At 44.0% G+C, this 14,984-nt stretch overlaps 1 long non-coding RNA gene across 3 annotated transcripts; it reads right to left on the bottom strand.

Annotated features, from left to right (window-relative positions):
- Positions 1 to 11,689: 11,689 nt before the first annotated feature.
- LOC144323867 (uncharacterized) lies at positions 11,690 to 14,014 on the bottom strand. Of its 3 annotated transcripts, none has more exons than XR_013389228.1 (3): positions 13,312 to 14,014; positions 13,025 to 13,217; positions 11,690 to 12,292 (listed from the first exon to the last, which is right to left on the bottom strand). It is a non-coding gene; the product is annotated as an uncharacterized LOC144323867 (long non-coding RNA). The 3 variants fall into 3 exon arrangements; XR_013389227.1 differs by having other exon boundaries at positions 11,690 to 12,025; positions 12,144 to 12,292; positions 13,025 to 14,003; XR_013389226.1 differs by having other exon boundaries at positions 13,025 to 14,014.
- Between the last annotated feature and the right edge of the window lie 970 nt (positions 14,015 to 14,984).

Raw genomic sequence — 14,984 nt, 5'->3', positions numbered from 1 at the left:
TTCTCTTCTAAAACTGTTAGCAGAATTCAGTCATTGCTTGGTTATTTGTCCCAACAATTATTTCTGACCATCCACTCTTTGTTTTAGGCAATGGAGATACAACAGTGAACAAATCAGAAAAAAAGTTCATGACATCATGGGGCTTATGTTTCACAAAGAGGAGACACACTAAATGAATAAATATTATATATGTAGTTCAGAGTAATACGTTCTATGGGGAAGACTAACCCAGAGAAAAGGGAATAGAGAGCTAGTTGGGAAGGTGGGAATTGCAACTTTAATCTTAAATAGGATGATTAGGGGATTTCTCACTGCAAATATGAAGCTTGAAGGCAAAGACCTGAAGTAACTACTACCCATGTTGGTATCCAGAAGAACAGAGGGACAAGTTAAAATGCCCTGCACAGGTATGCATCTGGTATATTTGAAGAGGGCAAATAATTCAGTGTGGCTGGGCAAGGGTCACAAATAGGAGAGAAAAAGAAGAGGCTGGAGGGCTGCTGGGGAAGAGATTTTGGAAGATTTGGTCTGTCAAACCAGTAGTGTTGTAAGTTATTTATATATTTTAGAATAACAATTGTATATATTTAAGGTATACAACACGATTTGATATACAGTCAAGTTAAGTAACACATCATCTCCTCAGATTGTTACTTTTTTGTTGTGATGAGATCACCTGAAATCTCTCTTGGCATATTTCCAATATTTAATTCAATATTATTAATTAATTATTATTAATTAATTATAATCATTATGCTGTACATTAGAACTCTAGACTTATTCATCCTACACAACTGACTTTGATGAACATCTCCCCGTTTCCCCCAATCTTCCAGCTCCTGGAGACCATTGTTCTACTCTCTGCTTCTTTTTCTTCTTCTTCTTTTTTAGTCTCTGCTTCTATGAGTTCAACTTTTATTTTATTTTTATTTTTTAAAGATTTTTAATTTATTTATTCATGAAAGACACAGACAGAGAGGCAGAATTCAATCCTGGATCCCTGGATCATGCCCTAAGCTGAAGGCAGAAGCTCAACCACTGAGCCACCCAGGCGTCCCCCAACTTTTATTTTTAGATTCCACGCATAAGTGAGATCATACAGTTGTCTGGCTTATTTTACTGAGCAAAATGTCTTCCAGGTTCATCCATGTTGGTATTAGTGGCAGGATTTCCTTTTTCATGGCTGAATAATATTCCACTACATATCATATAATAGTATTAAAAACATAACAGCATAATATATATAATGGAATATTCTATATTATATAAGCTATATATATTATTATATATCTTCTTTCTTCTTTATTTTTTTATTTTTTTTTAAATATTTTTTTCTTTATTTATTTATGATAGTCACACAGAGAGAGAGAGAGAGGCAGAGACACAGGCAGAGGGAGAAGCAGGCTCCATGCACCGGGAGCCCGACGTGGGATTCGATCCCGGGTCTCCAGGATCGCGCCCTGGGCCAAAGGCAGGCGCCAAACCACTGCGCCACCCAGGGATCCCCTTCTTTCTTCTTTATACCCTCATCTGGACACTAGATAGTTTCTATGTCTTGGCTGCTGTGAATAATGCCACAGTGAACATAGGGGTGCAGATATCTCTTTGAGATACTGATCCCATTTCCTTTGGATATATACCTGGAGGATGGCTGGATCATTTGATAGTTCTATGTTTAAGTTTTTGAGGAATCTCCATATGTTTTCCCATAATGGCTATGCTAATTTATATTCCAATCAACAGTACACAAAGGTTCCCTTTTCTCCATATCCTCACCAACACTTGTTATCTCTTGTCTTTCTGATAAAAGCCATTCTAACAGGTGTGAGGTGATACTTCATTGTGCTTTTGATTTACATTTCTTTAATGATGTCAAGCATCTTTTCATATATTCATGTGTCTCTTGGCCATTTGTATGTCTTCTTTTGAGAAATGTGTATTTGGGTTTTTTTTTTTTGCCAACTTTTAAATTGGGTTATTTAATTGGGTTATTTGCTATTGAGTTGTTTGAATTCCTTATATATTTTAGATATTAACCCCTTACTGGATGTATGGTCTGGAAACATTTTTTCCCATTCTGTAGGTTCTTTCTTCATAATGTTTGTTTGCTGTGTGGAAGCTTTTTAGTTTGATGCAATCCCATTTGTCTAGTTTTGTTTTTCTGTGTGTAGACCAACAAAGAAGAGTGAAAAGCAGTAGCCAGAGAGAGGGGGAGAGACTTGGAGAGAGAGAGAGAGAGAGAGAGAGAGAGAGAGAAAGAGAGAAAGGTCTAGGAGGGTTTGGTGTCCTGGAAACTACATGCAGAGAGCTGAATGGGGTACTGTATGAGAAGTGCCACACAGTGGTAAATGGTTAGGATAGCCATTCTCTCACGGGCACAAATTCCCATAGAAACAAAGCCATTAGGAACAAAGAAGAGAGTCTGGAGATACTGATTTCATTTTAGGCAAATAGTCTGTTAAAAAACAACCCTCTTTAGATCTATTATAATTGTCAACTTAGGTATATTTTCAACTGATGTACATTCTATTTGGAGCTAAAGAATGAAATCCATAGTTTGGGATTTCCTAATTCTGTACGCAAGGGTGGTATATTGAGAGGGAATGATTGAAGGAGATTGTCTCCTTTATGGACAAGTTATTGTCTTTCCATAATTGCTTGTAGCTTTAGTGCAGTTACATCACAAAAACATGTGAACTGGCAAAGTGATGAGTGGAACATGAACATGCCCTCCGGGGTCTTAGAGGGTGAATAAAGCCACAATAGCCACAATAGGGCTGGTACAAAAATGGAAAGATTGACAGAAAAGAAGAGAAACACATATAGATCAATATAAATCTTGCATATCCTGATGTCATTATCAATTAGAATGTAAAGAAAGATTTACCTCTTTAAAATGGTGCTGAAAACCATTTACTAATAGGGTGGAGAAACGGCAAGAGTCACCAAATAACCCATAAATACATTTGAGTGCCTGTGAACATTATATAAGTGCGAAAACCATAAAAGAAGGAGAATATTGGTGACTATTTATCTGACCTGGACTGGAAAAGAGATTTATCTGAATGACAGTGCTGAATCCATAAAGTATTGTTGGATTTGACTATGTAAAAATATGAAAGCACGTGTATGTTTAAAAAAACAAGCCTGGGACGTCTGGGTGGCTCAGCGGTTGGGCATCGCCTTCAGCTCAGGGCGTGACCCCGGGGTCCAGGGATCGAGTCCCGCATCGGGCTCCCCGCAGGGACCCTGCTTCTCCCTCTGCCTGTGTCTCTGCCTCTCTCTCTTTGTGTCTCTCCTGAATAAATACATAAAAATCTTAAAAAAAAAAAAAAAAAAGCCTGGAGACATTTAACAAGCAAATAAATGAGAAAAAAACAACTAAGCAATATCTGTGACAGAAGATTAATGTGCTTTGTAAAGTGCTCATCGATGAAAGGCCTCGAAAAACTATGAACAAAGGCACAAAAAGGCAATTCACAGAAGGAATACAAATGGCCAGGAATCAATGCGGGGAAAGTTCAAGCTCATTAAAGTCAAATGCTGCTGATAAAGGGACCCTCTTCAGGTGGCCCCGCGCCCCGGGCCGCCAGCAGTGTCACGTCACAGTGGGTCGAGAAGCCCCCTCACCTGCTCCTGGCCTCCTCGTCAGCTCGCTCGTCCGTCCTTCTGTCCTTCTGCTGCGATCACTGACTGACGAGGACCCCGGGCCAGGCCCCTGCTGCACAGGCGCAGTGGAATATAGCTGCCCAGCTATAGCTAACAGAGCCGTCCAGGGGTCCACGTGCTGCGCCCCCCTCGATTTCCACAGTCCATTCAGACTTCCTTTCTTTGATGACTATTTCACATTTTCCCACTTCTCAAACCTCCACCATAGCCTCCCCGTCCTCCTTAGCTGACACCGTTGTTTCCTATTTCACTAAACAAATATAACATAGAAACAATCAAGCTCCCCCAAACTCATGTACCCCTCATCTCTCCCTTCCCTGGCAACTCCGAATAGTCCTGCTGGAGTGCACTGTACCCTGTTCACTCTTTTACCCAGTTAAGGCCTTTGCTCCGACAAGTCTCTCCAATTCTCCAACAATTCCCAAAACAGTTCTTCCCCCTTTACGGAATTATTTCCATCATCATAAAAATGTGCTTTATTTCTCCTACCTTAAAAAACACCCCTCTCGGGCCGCCTGGGTAGCTCAGTGGTTGAACGTCTGCCTTCGGCTCAAGGCATGATCCCAGGGGCCTGGGATTGGAGTCCAGCATCAGGTCCACGCAGGGAGCCTGCTTCTCCCTCTGCCTGTGTCTCTGCCTGTCTCTGTGTCTCTCATGAATAAATAAATAAAATCTCTAAAACAATCCCTCTCTTTTTTGACCTAATACCCCTTTCTTTCCTTCCGTTTACAGCAGAGCTCCTTAGGATATTGGCCTATACCTACTGTTGCCAATTTCTCTTCCTATTCTTGAACCGACTCCATCCAGATTTTCACTCCTCTCCCTCCAACTAAAACTATTATTCCCATGGTCATCAGTGACCTCCTTTCTGCTAAATCTCACTGTCATTTCTTGGTCTTCAACTTGCTCTTGATGTTTCCAGCCTCCTTGAAACACTCTTCACTTGACTCCTAGGTCACCACATTCTCCCAATTGTCTTCCTGCCCTTCTGGCTGGCTGCTCATTCTCAGTATCCTTTGCTGATTCCCTGTAACACTCCTAACCTAGGGGTGTTACACCAGCTCGGTCTTTGAAGAATTCTTTTTTTCTGTGTATGTGCTGTGGTTTCCTAAGTGTGTGTCCTCAACCTTGACCTGTTGTGAAACTTGAATCCTCTATGTAATTGCCTGGTCTATATCTTCATTGGAAGTCTTAAAACTTATGTCAGATTTAACAAGTCCAAATCTGTATTATCTTCCCTCTCAGTTTTACTTCTATTGTGGACTTCTCCAACTCCGTAAAGGGCAAATTCTGCAAAAGGCTGAGCTTCATGCTTGATGCTTCTCACCTATTTTCTTCCTGCTACATCAGCAAATCTGGTAGGCAAAGGCACCACCTTCACGCCACTTTGTGTCTGCATTTCTATTTCTTTTCTCCATCATATGACTGCTATCTGGTCATACGTGGATGCCTGGATTATCTCCTGGGTTATCACAATAGCCTCTTGAATCCTGGCACAGCTCATGTTTCTTCCTCAGCCCACTCCAGCCTATTGTGAGCACAGCATCCAGAAGCTTCTTGTCAAATGCCAAGTCAGAGCCCTCCAGTGCTCCCCTTCTGTTCTAGGGAAGAGTGGAAGTCCATATAGCCCCGCACAACCAGCCTCTTACACTACTTCAATTCTGATTACCCTTCTGACCTCTCCCTTTGCTCTATTCAGGCCAATTCTGCATGACCTTGAACTTGTCAATCAGGCTCTTGAATTCCATTTTCACACTTGCTGGCCCACCCATACCTATAGTCTTGTCCTGTAGATGGTTGCACAGCTTCCTCCCTCCTTCAGGGCTTGACTCAAATGCCTCCCCATGAAGGCCCTCCATGCCCACCACATCTAAAACTCACCTCCTTACTCATGCTTCTAGTCCCACTTCCTTGGTTTATATTTTTTCTGTTTTTATTTTTAATTTTCTCCTTAGCGTTTATAACAAATACATTCTATACTTTACATATTTCCTTTATGTGGGGTTCTCTTGTTGTGGCTGCAGTGGATGCAAGGGGCTGCAGAAGCCAGATGCACTGTATGGTGATGGGAAGGGGCTCCGTCTTGCAGGTTGAGGTAGCATCCATGCTGGACAATAGGGAAGAAGGGAGCAGGAGTGACGTTACCATTTCCTTTCCTGTTCCATTTGCTCTTTTCTTTCAGCTTCTTAAACCCCTAAATGCCTCACTTTCACAAGACTCCAGCACTCTTGTATATATCTAATAAACACAATATTAAGATAAAAAAAAATTCCACTGGGATGGAAGCTCCAGGAGGCAGGGATCCTTGTCCTTCTTGTTCACTGCTTTATCATAGCACCTACCACAGTGCCTGGCACATAGTATATGCCTAATAAATATTAGGCATTAATTAGGCATTAATTGGGAGGTCCAATTAATATAGCCTTTCTGAGGGCAGTTTGAATCAAGAGCACTTAAAAATGCCCATAGCCTGGATTCAGGAGTTCAATGTTAGGGTTTTATTTTAAGGAAATAATAAGGGATGTAGAGATTTACATGAAAAGAATGTCCATCAAAGTTTTTATAGTAAAGAGACATTGGAACCAATATAATGTCCAACAATAAGAGAATTGCTTAAAAATTATGAATCAGCTATGCAGGAATATTACATAGTCATAAAATCATGCATTTGAAGAATATGTAATTTAATGGGAAAATGTATATTTCCCATTATACAGTATATTTCAAAATGTACAGTATATTTCAGAAAGCAAAGGTACAAAACTGTCTACAGAATTATCCCATATATATATGTACACACCCACACATATACAGAGGTTTCCTGTCTATCCAAACATAGGTGTTCCTATGAAAGCTTTTGTGAGGTGAAATGGCATAAAACAAAGAAGTAATTACTATTAATTTATATGGACCCCAAAAAGTAACCTCTCTTAGACTTTTCTGATATCTCAGGACTCACTTTGCTAATGGATGCACAAAATAAATCAAGATAAAGCACAGATACTTCCAGACACAGTTCACTCTGGGGGCCTGATGCTTAGATACTGAGTGTAGTTCCTGGGGAAGGAGCTTGATGAGGCCACTCTCATTGCTCTGCTGCTGCTCAATGCTTGGGGTCCGCGCTGCTCCTCTAACAGCTCTGCTGGGCTGCAAAACAAATGCTGAATGCAATTTTCCCTTTTCACGTTTTTTCATAAAAGGAAACATTGTCTTTGGATTTCTTTTGGTTAGCAGAAACAGATACTAATGTAGATCTTTTGTAAAAGTGAAGCAGCATAATGTAAACACTCAAAAAGCAAGTGATACTTGTATAAATATGATGTGTCTATAAATGAGACGATAAAGAAATACTGCTTTTCTATGAGTGACAAAGTGTATATTCTTTATACATTTCCCATTTATTTATTCATGGGAGACACACAGAGAGAGGCAGAGACAGAGGCAGAGGGAGAAGCAGGCTCCTTGCAGGGAGCCTGACGTGGGACTCGATCCCAGAACCCCGGGATCACACCCTGAGCTGAAGGCAGATGCTCAACCACTGAACCACCCAGGCACCCCCATAAACTTTATTTTTAAAGGCAAAATATTAGTCTCCCACCTGTCTTGGGTGTGTAACTTTCTTATTTGGGGGCTGGGGATGGTATCTCTCCTTCCCCTCCAGCTCATCATACAGGGCTTGCTGAGCATCCTCTAAAAGGCACAAGGACCTTCCAGGCTTTGCAACCTTTGTCCAGAGTATTTCTTCTTGGAATGTTTCCCCATTTCCCTCCATCTGACTTGCAAGCTCTTTTTGATTTTAATGCTGATTCCAGTGTCATCTCCAGGCAGAACTGGTCACTCCCTCTCCTGTACTCTTGCATATGTGCTTCAATCCAGTACTTACTACAGTGTTTTCCAAATTCAGTTTTGGCCAATCACTCCAAACATATACAGGGCCCCTGGAGTTCCTTCCCTGTTGCTACCACTCCATCACCATCATGTGCTTGGACTATTGCTATAATCTTTTCACACAGCACAAGGGTGGGGGGAGATGGTAGGCTGGTGTGGCGGTCCTTGTCTTTTCTTGTTCAGTGAACGTCACGCCTGGGACACCCTGACCCCCAGAAGCTAGGGCAGTGCCAGTCTTGTCAGAGTGAGTAATAACAGCTTATTGAATGTTGATGGGAGACCTTTCATTTGCTTGACAGTTTACCACACGCATTATTTTTTAATCCTCACCGAAGTATTCTACACTTTAAGGTAATAGGGAAATAATCTGAATCTATTTCTTCCTTAATAATCAGCATAAAATCTGTGCTAAAATTGTTTAATGTCTTAAATTAACAACCCATGGTTAAGCGTAATGCTTGTAGAATGCATGCATCTACTGCCCCCCAATGGACCTAGCTTATCACAGCAGCTTTATTTCCCCCCCCTTTATCGCTGGTAGAAGTAATTATCTCCTTAATATATTCATGGATTCCAGGATTCCAGTTTCTTCATAACAGCAGGGAGTTTGTATCCTGGCTTTTCCACTTATCAGCTGTGCATCTTGGGCAATTTACTTCTTTGTGTCTCAGTTTCCTAATCTATAAATGGAGACAGTACCCATGAGGCCATTCAGAACTAATATGTACCACGTGCTTACAACATGCCATGCAAAACTCATTGAATTTCCACAGCAAACATATTATATAGGAACAAATAGTATTTCCACTTTACAAACAAGGAAACCAAAGGCCCAGAGAGAAATAGTTCCTACCTCTCAGAAAAGTGAGAGAATTAAACAAGTTAATATGTGTAAAGTGATCACAAGATGGCTGGATACCGAGTAAGTGCTCGGTAACATCATCATTAGTATCAGAAGACTGAGTGTATGACAAAGACACTGCTGTGAGCCACGCGGACCCTTGTTTGCATGTGGGTTGCTCTCACTTGCAGCACTCACTTGCATAATCAAACATACACTAGATCAAATGGCAAGTTTAGACATATTTTTCTAGCCATTTTTCTTAAGACATAATTCCTTTCCATTCCTCTCCATTTCTGATGTAAGGTTGGCCTATTTTACTCTTGACTGCACAGGGGAAATACTGGGGGAAGGAAAGTAAGAGTAAAAGGGAGGATTTAGTACTTATTAGTTTGTAGTTGTCTGGAGGTGAGTGGAGTCCCTACACATTTTCCCAGCTCTGAGTCTGGAGAGTGGGGACGAGAGCAAAAAGATGGTGCCCAAAACTATTCATATAGCTCCTTACACTGCCCACTTCTTCATTCATCTAATCAAAACACATGTACCGAACCTCTGTGTGTCTTATGAGGTTCTAAGTGCCGGCCTTTCTCGGTTCTACCTTATGACGTCATGCTGCTTACACCAACAGAAATACAAGAACCAGAAACACAGATTAAGTTGTGAACTCCACCAATGTATGGGTTTTCTCTATATATTCTCTATATATTTTTTACATTTTATTTGAAAAAAGATTTTATTTATTCGAGAGACAGAGAGAGAGAGAGAGAGAGGGAGAGAGAGAACACATGAGCAGGAAGGGCAGAGGGAGAGGGAGAAGCAGACTCTGCTGAGCAGGGAGCCCAACATGGGCCTCAATCCCATGACCCTGAGATCGTGACCTGAGTCAAAGGAAGACAGATGCATAACTGACTGAGCCACCCAGGTGCTCCTACATTGCATTTTAGAAAGAAAAAAAAAAGGTATTCTGTTAAGCAATTCAATGGTGTTAATTAATTCAACGTCTGATACTTTGATTTGATTCTTGATCAAAGGGCTAATCATACAAAATTCAATATTGAACTTCAAATGAATTAAATTTAAACAACCAAGTCCAATATTTATGGAGACAGATTATCAGAGGGTGGGAGGGAGTCCATTTTGGAAATTGATTAAAAAAAAACCAAACAAACAGAGCACTTGAGGACAGGGTATGGAAAGCTGAGGAAGTGTTAGATAATGCTCCCAGGAATGACCGGGACACAGGGTGTTCCATGGAAAGATGGGTGTGGTGCCAAGTCTAACGTGAAGATTAGCGGTATACCGATAGCCCTGGCTGCTTCCTGGGATGGGGCCCTTTACCTAAGAGCCCCAGTCCTCACCGACGCTGATGCTGGGAAAGTGCATCCTGACTGCAGTGGGGGGCAGTTTGTTGCTCAGTTGGCTAAGCTTTTGACTCTTGATTTCAGCTCAGGTCATGATCTCCAGGTTGTGGGATTGAGCCTTGCCTCAGGCTCCGCGCTCATCACAGAGTCTGCTGGAGATTCTCTTTCCCTCTCCCTCTGTTCCTCCCCTGGTTTACGTGCGCACTCTCTCTCTAAATATATAAAATAATAATTTAAAAAAGCCACATGGGGCACCTGGGTGGCTCAGTGGTTGAGCATCTGCCTTTGGCTCAGGGCATGATCCCGGGATCCTGGGATCGAGTCCTGCATACGGCTTCCTGAAGGGAGCCTGCTTCTCCCTCTGCCTGTGTCTCTGCCTCTCTCATGAATAAATAAATAAAATCTTAAAAAAAAAAGCCACAGAAAGACTTATCAAATCTATAGAGGCTGTCATAATGCAGCAGGGTAAGCTAGGCAAAGGGCTAGGAAGAATAAGATGTCACCTGTTACTGATAAAGCTGATTTTAGAATTGTGCCTTTTATCTGTGGGCTAGTGGTTTTCCTAGTTCTGATCCCCACTCAGAGTTAGAGATGCTTGCTCACCCAGCCACAAGCAGTGCTAGACCACTAGGGGCTTCCACTCATGCTGGTCTGTCCCTGCCAAGCCTCCAGGGTGGAAAGGAAAGGGGAGCAGAAGGTCGATTTTCTGTGAGGAGTCACATCCCAACAGGAAAGGGCCACAGGGCTGTGTGTTCTGCTCTCATGGTGTGCAAGGGTCTGCTGGCAGGGCTGGTGTGCATCTCTGCCTTACTTCATGCTGGCAGCTCGGAACCAGCCATGATGAGCGGGAGTCTCCACGCCGGGAAATCACCAAACCCTGTGGATCACGCTTCCACCCCATGGAGCAGTTGTCAAACATTTACCAGCATACCACTGCCTGCTCCCTGGGTTTTCCAGTCAGAGTAAGGGGTGAGTGAGAAGGGTAGAGAGAGGCTGGGAGTGTCACACCAGCAGATACTTTCCACATGGAAGAAATATCAGGAGATTAAGTAGAGTTAAATTAATCTCAGGAGTTCCAAAGCGCAGTAGGCTTCAGAATCACCCCACCAGCTGGTGCTGCCTCTACATTCCCCTTTATAGCAAAACTCTTCAGAGTTGCCTACACTCACTGTCTTCAGAACTTTCCTTCGAGTCAGACCATCAGTGGGGTTGGGGAGATTAAGCTGCTTACTCCACTGGGAGGTCCTGTGAAGTTACTGGTTAAGGGGGGATGTGTTATCCTCTTTTCTTTTTTCTTTTCTTTTCTTTTTTTTCTTTTCTTTCTTTTCTTCTTTCTTTTCTTTTCTTTTTTTTCTTTTCTTTCTTCTTTCTTTCTTTCTTTCTTTCTTTCTTTCTTTCTTTCTTTCTTTCTTTCTTTCTTTCTTCTTTCTTTCTTTTCTCCTTCCTTCCTTCCTTCCTTCCTTCCTTCCTTCCTTCCTTCCTTCCCTCCTTCTTCCCTCTCCCCTCCCTCCTTCCCTCTCTCTTTCTTTCTTTTGTTATGAGGATGCTTAATCCTTTTCGAGAGGAATGAAGAAGTGGAGACCAGGATCCATTCTCTTACCCATAGGCCTTGAATGCACAGTCTGTCACACCATTCAAGATAATGACCATGTGCCTCACACACCCCACCCCCTAGCTTTACTTTTCAAGGACATTTTGTTTTGAGAGGTGACAGGTAATCATTTAATTGCTGGATTTACCCATGAAATGCCATGTGCTGCCAGAGTCCCATCCTCCAATTTTAGCTCTTTTCTCTTGACTTCTGACCCAACCAAGCCAGAAAACCCATTCTTGATGCCCATGTCCTTGAACATCTGCTGCCTGGGACCATCCTGATATTAATCACTGTAACAGGCAGACCTGGTGCTGAAATAGCAGAATGTGCTTGAACTAATTTTAGCAGAAAAGGCATTTATTAGAGGGTATTAGGAGTACACGGATCTGGGGGAAGAAGGAAGGCAGAGAATGTCAGGCTCTGAGGCTATTTCAGCCAGAGGCAACACCCAGACCATCCTCAGTGGCTGTCTCAGTGAAGATGCCACTATGAGGCTGCTGCTCAGCACAGACACTGATGTTGATGTGGGGGCTGGACACCCAAGGCCCTGCCTCTGCTGCCCATCATGTGTTTTCTTGGCTTGGCTCACCCCTCCACTGCTCCTTCATCTGAGTTACCCTGAGGTGGCCTTCAGAGTCAGTTGTCACTGCTTCTGGGAAGGCTTCCCTGGCCCTACAAAAGCCAAGGAGAATATTGTGTCCTCCATCCTGCCCTTCCCCAGTAGCATGTGTTAATGTTGCTGTGGCATTCATCATCATGATGGAGTCTCTGCAGACTGTCTTACCCATACCCTTTTATCTGTGGGGGACTGTCACAGAGCTCCACAGACTGGGTGCTCCACTGCCCACAGACGCTCCTCATGTTCTCCCTCACACTTCTCCTCTGCTCTTCCCTCAGGTTCTGGTGCTGCAGGTATGTCCATTTTCTTCTTACTGATGCCTTAATGGAGAAGAGTCATTAAAAAAAAAGATTTATTAACTTATTGAGAGACAGAGAGAGAGAAAATGTGTGTGTGGGGGTGAGGGGCAGAGAGAGAGAGAGAGAGAGAGAAAGAGAATCTCAAGCAGACTCCTTGCTGAGTGTGGAGCCTGATGCAGGGCTCGATTCCAGGGACCTGAGATCATGATCTGAGCCAAAACCAAGAGTTGGAACCTTAACTGACTGAGCCACCCAGGCACCTTGACTTTTAAAAATAATCCAGAACTTTTTTTGAGGTCAACACATACCAAGCAATTGCTACTTCAGTGGCTTTGGTGAAGAGTCAAATTGTCTTTCAGGAGTGCTTTGAGTGCTCAAAACAATGGCACCTAGAAGGTTGTGGCTGGAAAATCCGGAGGCTAAGGCCTGTGTATGGGAGTGGAGAGGGTGTTGCGAGGCTGGCACTCAGGCAACCGGAAAGAAAGAGAGGAAGAGGGAGATGGAGAGGGAGGGAGAGAGGAGAGTGAGTGAGTGAGCATGAGTGCTCTACGGGAGCAGCCCCTGGTGTTGGAAGGTCTTTAGGGCTGCCCTGTTCATTGTGGTAAAGCCATTGTGAACTCTCTTTATACCTATAGCCCTTCACCAAGTGACATTCCTACTTTGTTGGTCCTGCTCTTGGAGAACTGTTATTTCATGACCGATTGTCTCTCTCCTCAAGTGTAGGGGTGCTCCACCTGTGGTGTTTATTATTACCTCTCCATTTCCCACCAGGAAGCTGAGATACAGGAGAACGCTTGTCTCAAGGCCTGTGGTCCAACAGGGGATTCAGTCCACATATTTCCTGAACACCTCTGAGGAGTCGGGTGTTAAGAGCTGGCAGGTGGCAGGCTGAGACTTGAATCCTCCTGGAGCCTTGCCACTGTTGCACAGCAACATTTGTCAGACCCTGAAGCCACAGAGGAGTGGTAGGGAGCACAAAAGTAGGAAGAAATGACGGGGGAGATGAGAAAAAAGATGGAGGGGAGAAATGAGCTAATTACCGCGGAGTCTTAGATTGCACACTGCCAAAATCCGTGAATGCTGAACGTGGCTGTTGGAGCTTGAGGTCAACGACCCGTAGCCCTCGTTTTCTCTCCCAAGTGGAACCGGCTTAGAGAGAGATGTGGGAATCAGACAGGTGGGGATTAATATGCAATTCTTTTAAAAAAGAATCTATTTTGTTGAGTCGTGCTCCTGCCCCTCCTGCCCTCCTCTCATATTCAAGTCCACTCAGACTGTGACCTTATTTGGAAACAGCGTCTTTGCACATGTAATTAGCCCGGATGAGGTCACACTGGATGAAGCGGGTCCTAATCCAATATGACTGGCGCCCTTATGAAAAGAGGAAACCGAGACCCAGAGACAGGCTGGGGGGGCGGGGGGAGGGTCAGGTGAAGACAGAGGCGGCCACGGGCGGGGAGCTGCAGGCCGAGGGTCGCCGGGACCCTCGGAGGTCGCGAGGTCCTGCTGACCCCCTGAGTGTGGACTTCCAGGCTCCGCAGTGGAGAGAAGATAACTTGTTTTAAACCACCCATTTGGTGGCGCTTTGTTATAGCGAAGCTCATACTCCAATAAAGCAAACTGTCGGCAAGGACATTGCTCTGCGAAGAGATGGGCTTTCCCACCCAGCCGGAGGAGCGGCGCGGGGCACTTCCGGCGGCCATGCTGGTTCCTGGAGGGAGACTCCTGCGCATGCCCCTTCCCTGGAGCTCGCCAATCAGGGGAGACAGACTGGAGGTTGGGGGTGGCCTAGCGAAAGTTCCTCCCACGGGAAACATGAGTGGGGAATAAGAGTTCCTGCCTGATGGGGGCCTGCAGACGCGAGGTTTTCAGACTGTGCAATGTTTTTCTAAAAGTATTTGAATCCGTGCCCAACATTTAAAAGTTGGGAGGTTTTGTATAAAAATTCAGATTGCAAGCTTCTCTTTGGAAGATGGAAACTGTGGCCATACTAGGCCACGTTCCCACAGGGCTGTGACTCGTGGTTGCTGCAAGTGTGCATTCTCCGGATGGGGTGCAGGCTTTCTACCTCACTGCTCCACTCGCCGCACACCACCATTCCCCCCGGCCCGCACCACTCCTGTCTGCTCCTGCCTGGTGCCTGTTGACATTTTGGTTTAGTATTCCCAGAGTGGTGGTTAAGAGCAGAGACCCTGAAGTCATACAAGCCCTGGGTTCAGATTCGAACTCCTAAGAGTGTGTGTCCTTGGGCAATTTATTTAACTTCCCCAAACCTCAGTTTTCCAATTTGTAAAATAGAAATAATAATAGAACCTACCTTATGGGGCTCTTGTGAGAATTCAATAATGTAATCATGACAGTCTTTTTGTGCAGGCAAGAAACATGGTAAGTGCCGGGTACACAGGAGATACTGTTACTCTTTGAAGAGCAGCCTAGGAGGGAACCTGGAAGAGAAGGAAGGAGCCTCTGGCCCAAAGTATGCCTGGTCTGGTGTTAGTGCTGCCCCCCATCTCACCAAATTTCAGAAAAAATATTTTAATAAGCCAGCTTCCAAGGAGCCCCATACTGTAGTAAGGAGTCCAATAGCAGTTTGGGGAATTAGAGGTCCAGTTGAGGTTGTTTCCCTCCTCCCCACAATTTCATTCTCTTCTGGAAGGAGGTTTCAGGGAGGCAGGAAACTCTGGATCCCATCCAAATACTTTGATGTCTGGGT

Source organism: Canis aureus, chromosome 11 (assembly GCF_053574225.1).
Source record: "Canis aureus isolate CA01 chromosome 11, VMU_Caureus_v.1.0, whole genome shotgun sequence".
Lineage (NCBI taxonomy): Eukaryota > Metazoa > Chordata > Mammalia > Carnivora > Canidae > Canis > Canis aureus.
Note: the sequence above shows the minus strand (reverse complement) of the source record. Positions and strands in the feature narration are given on the sequence as shown.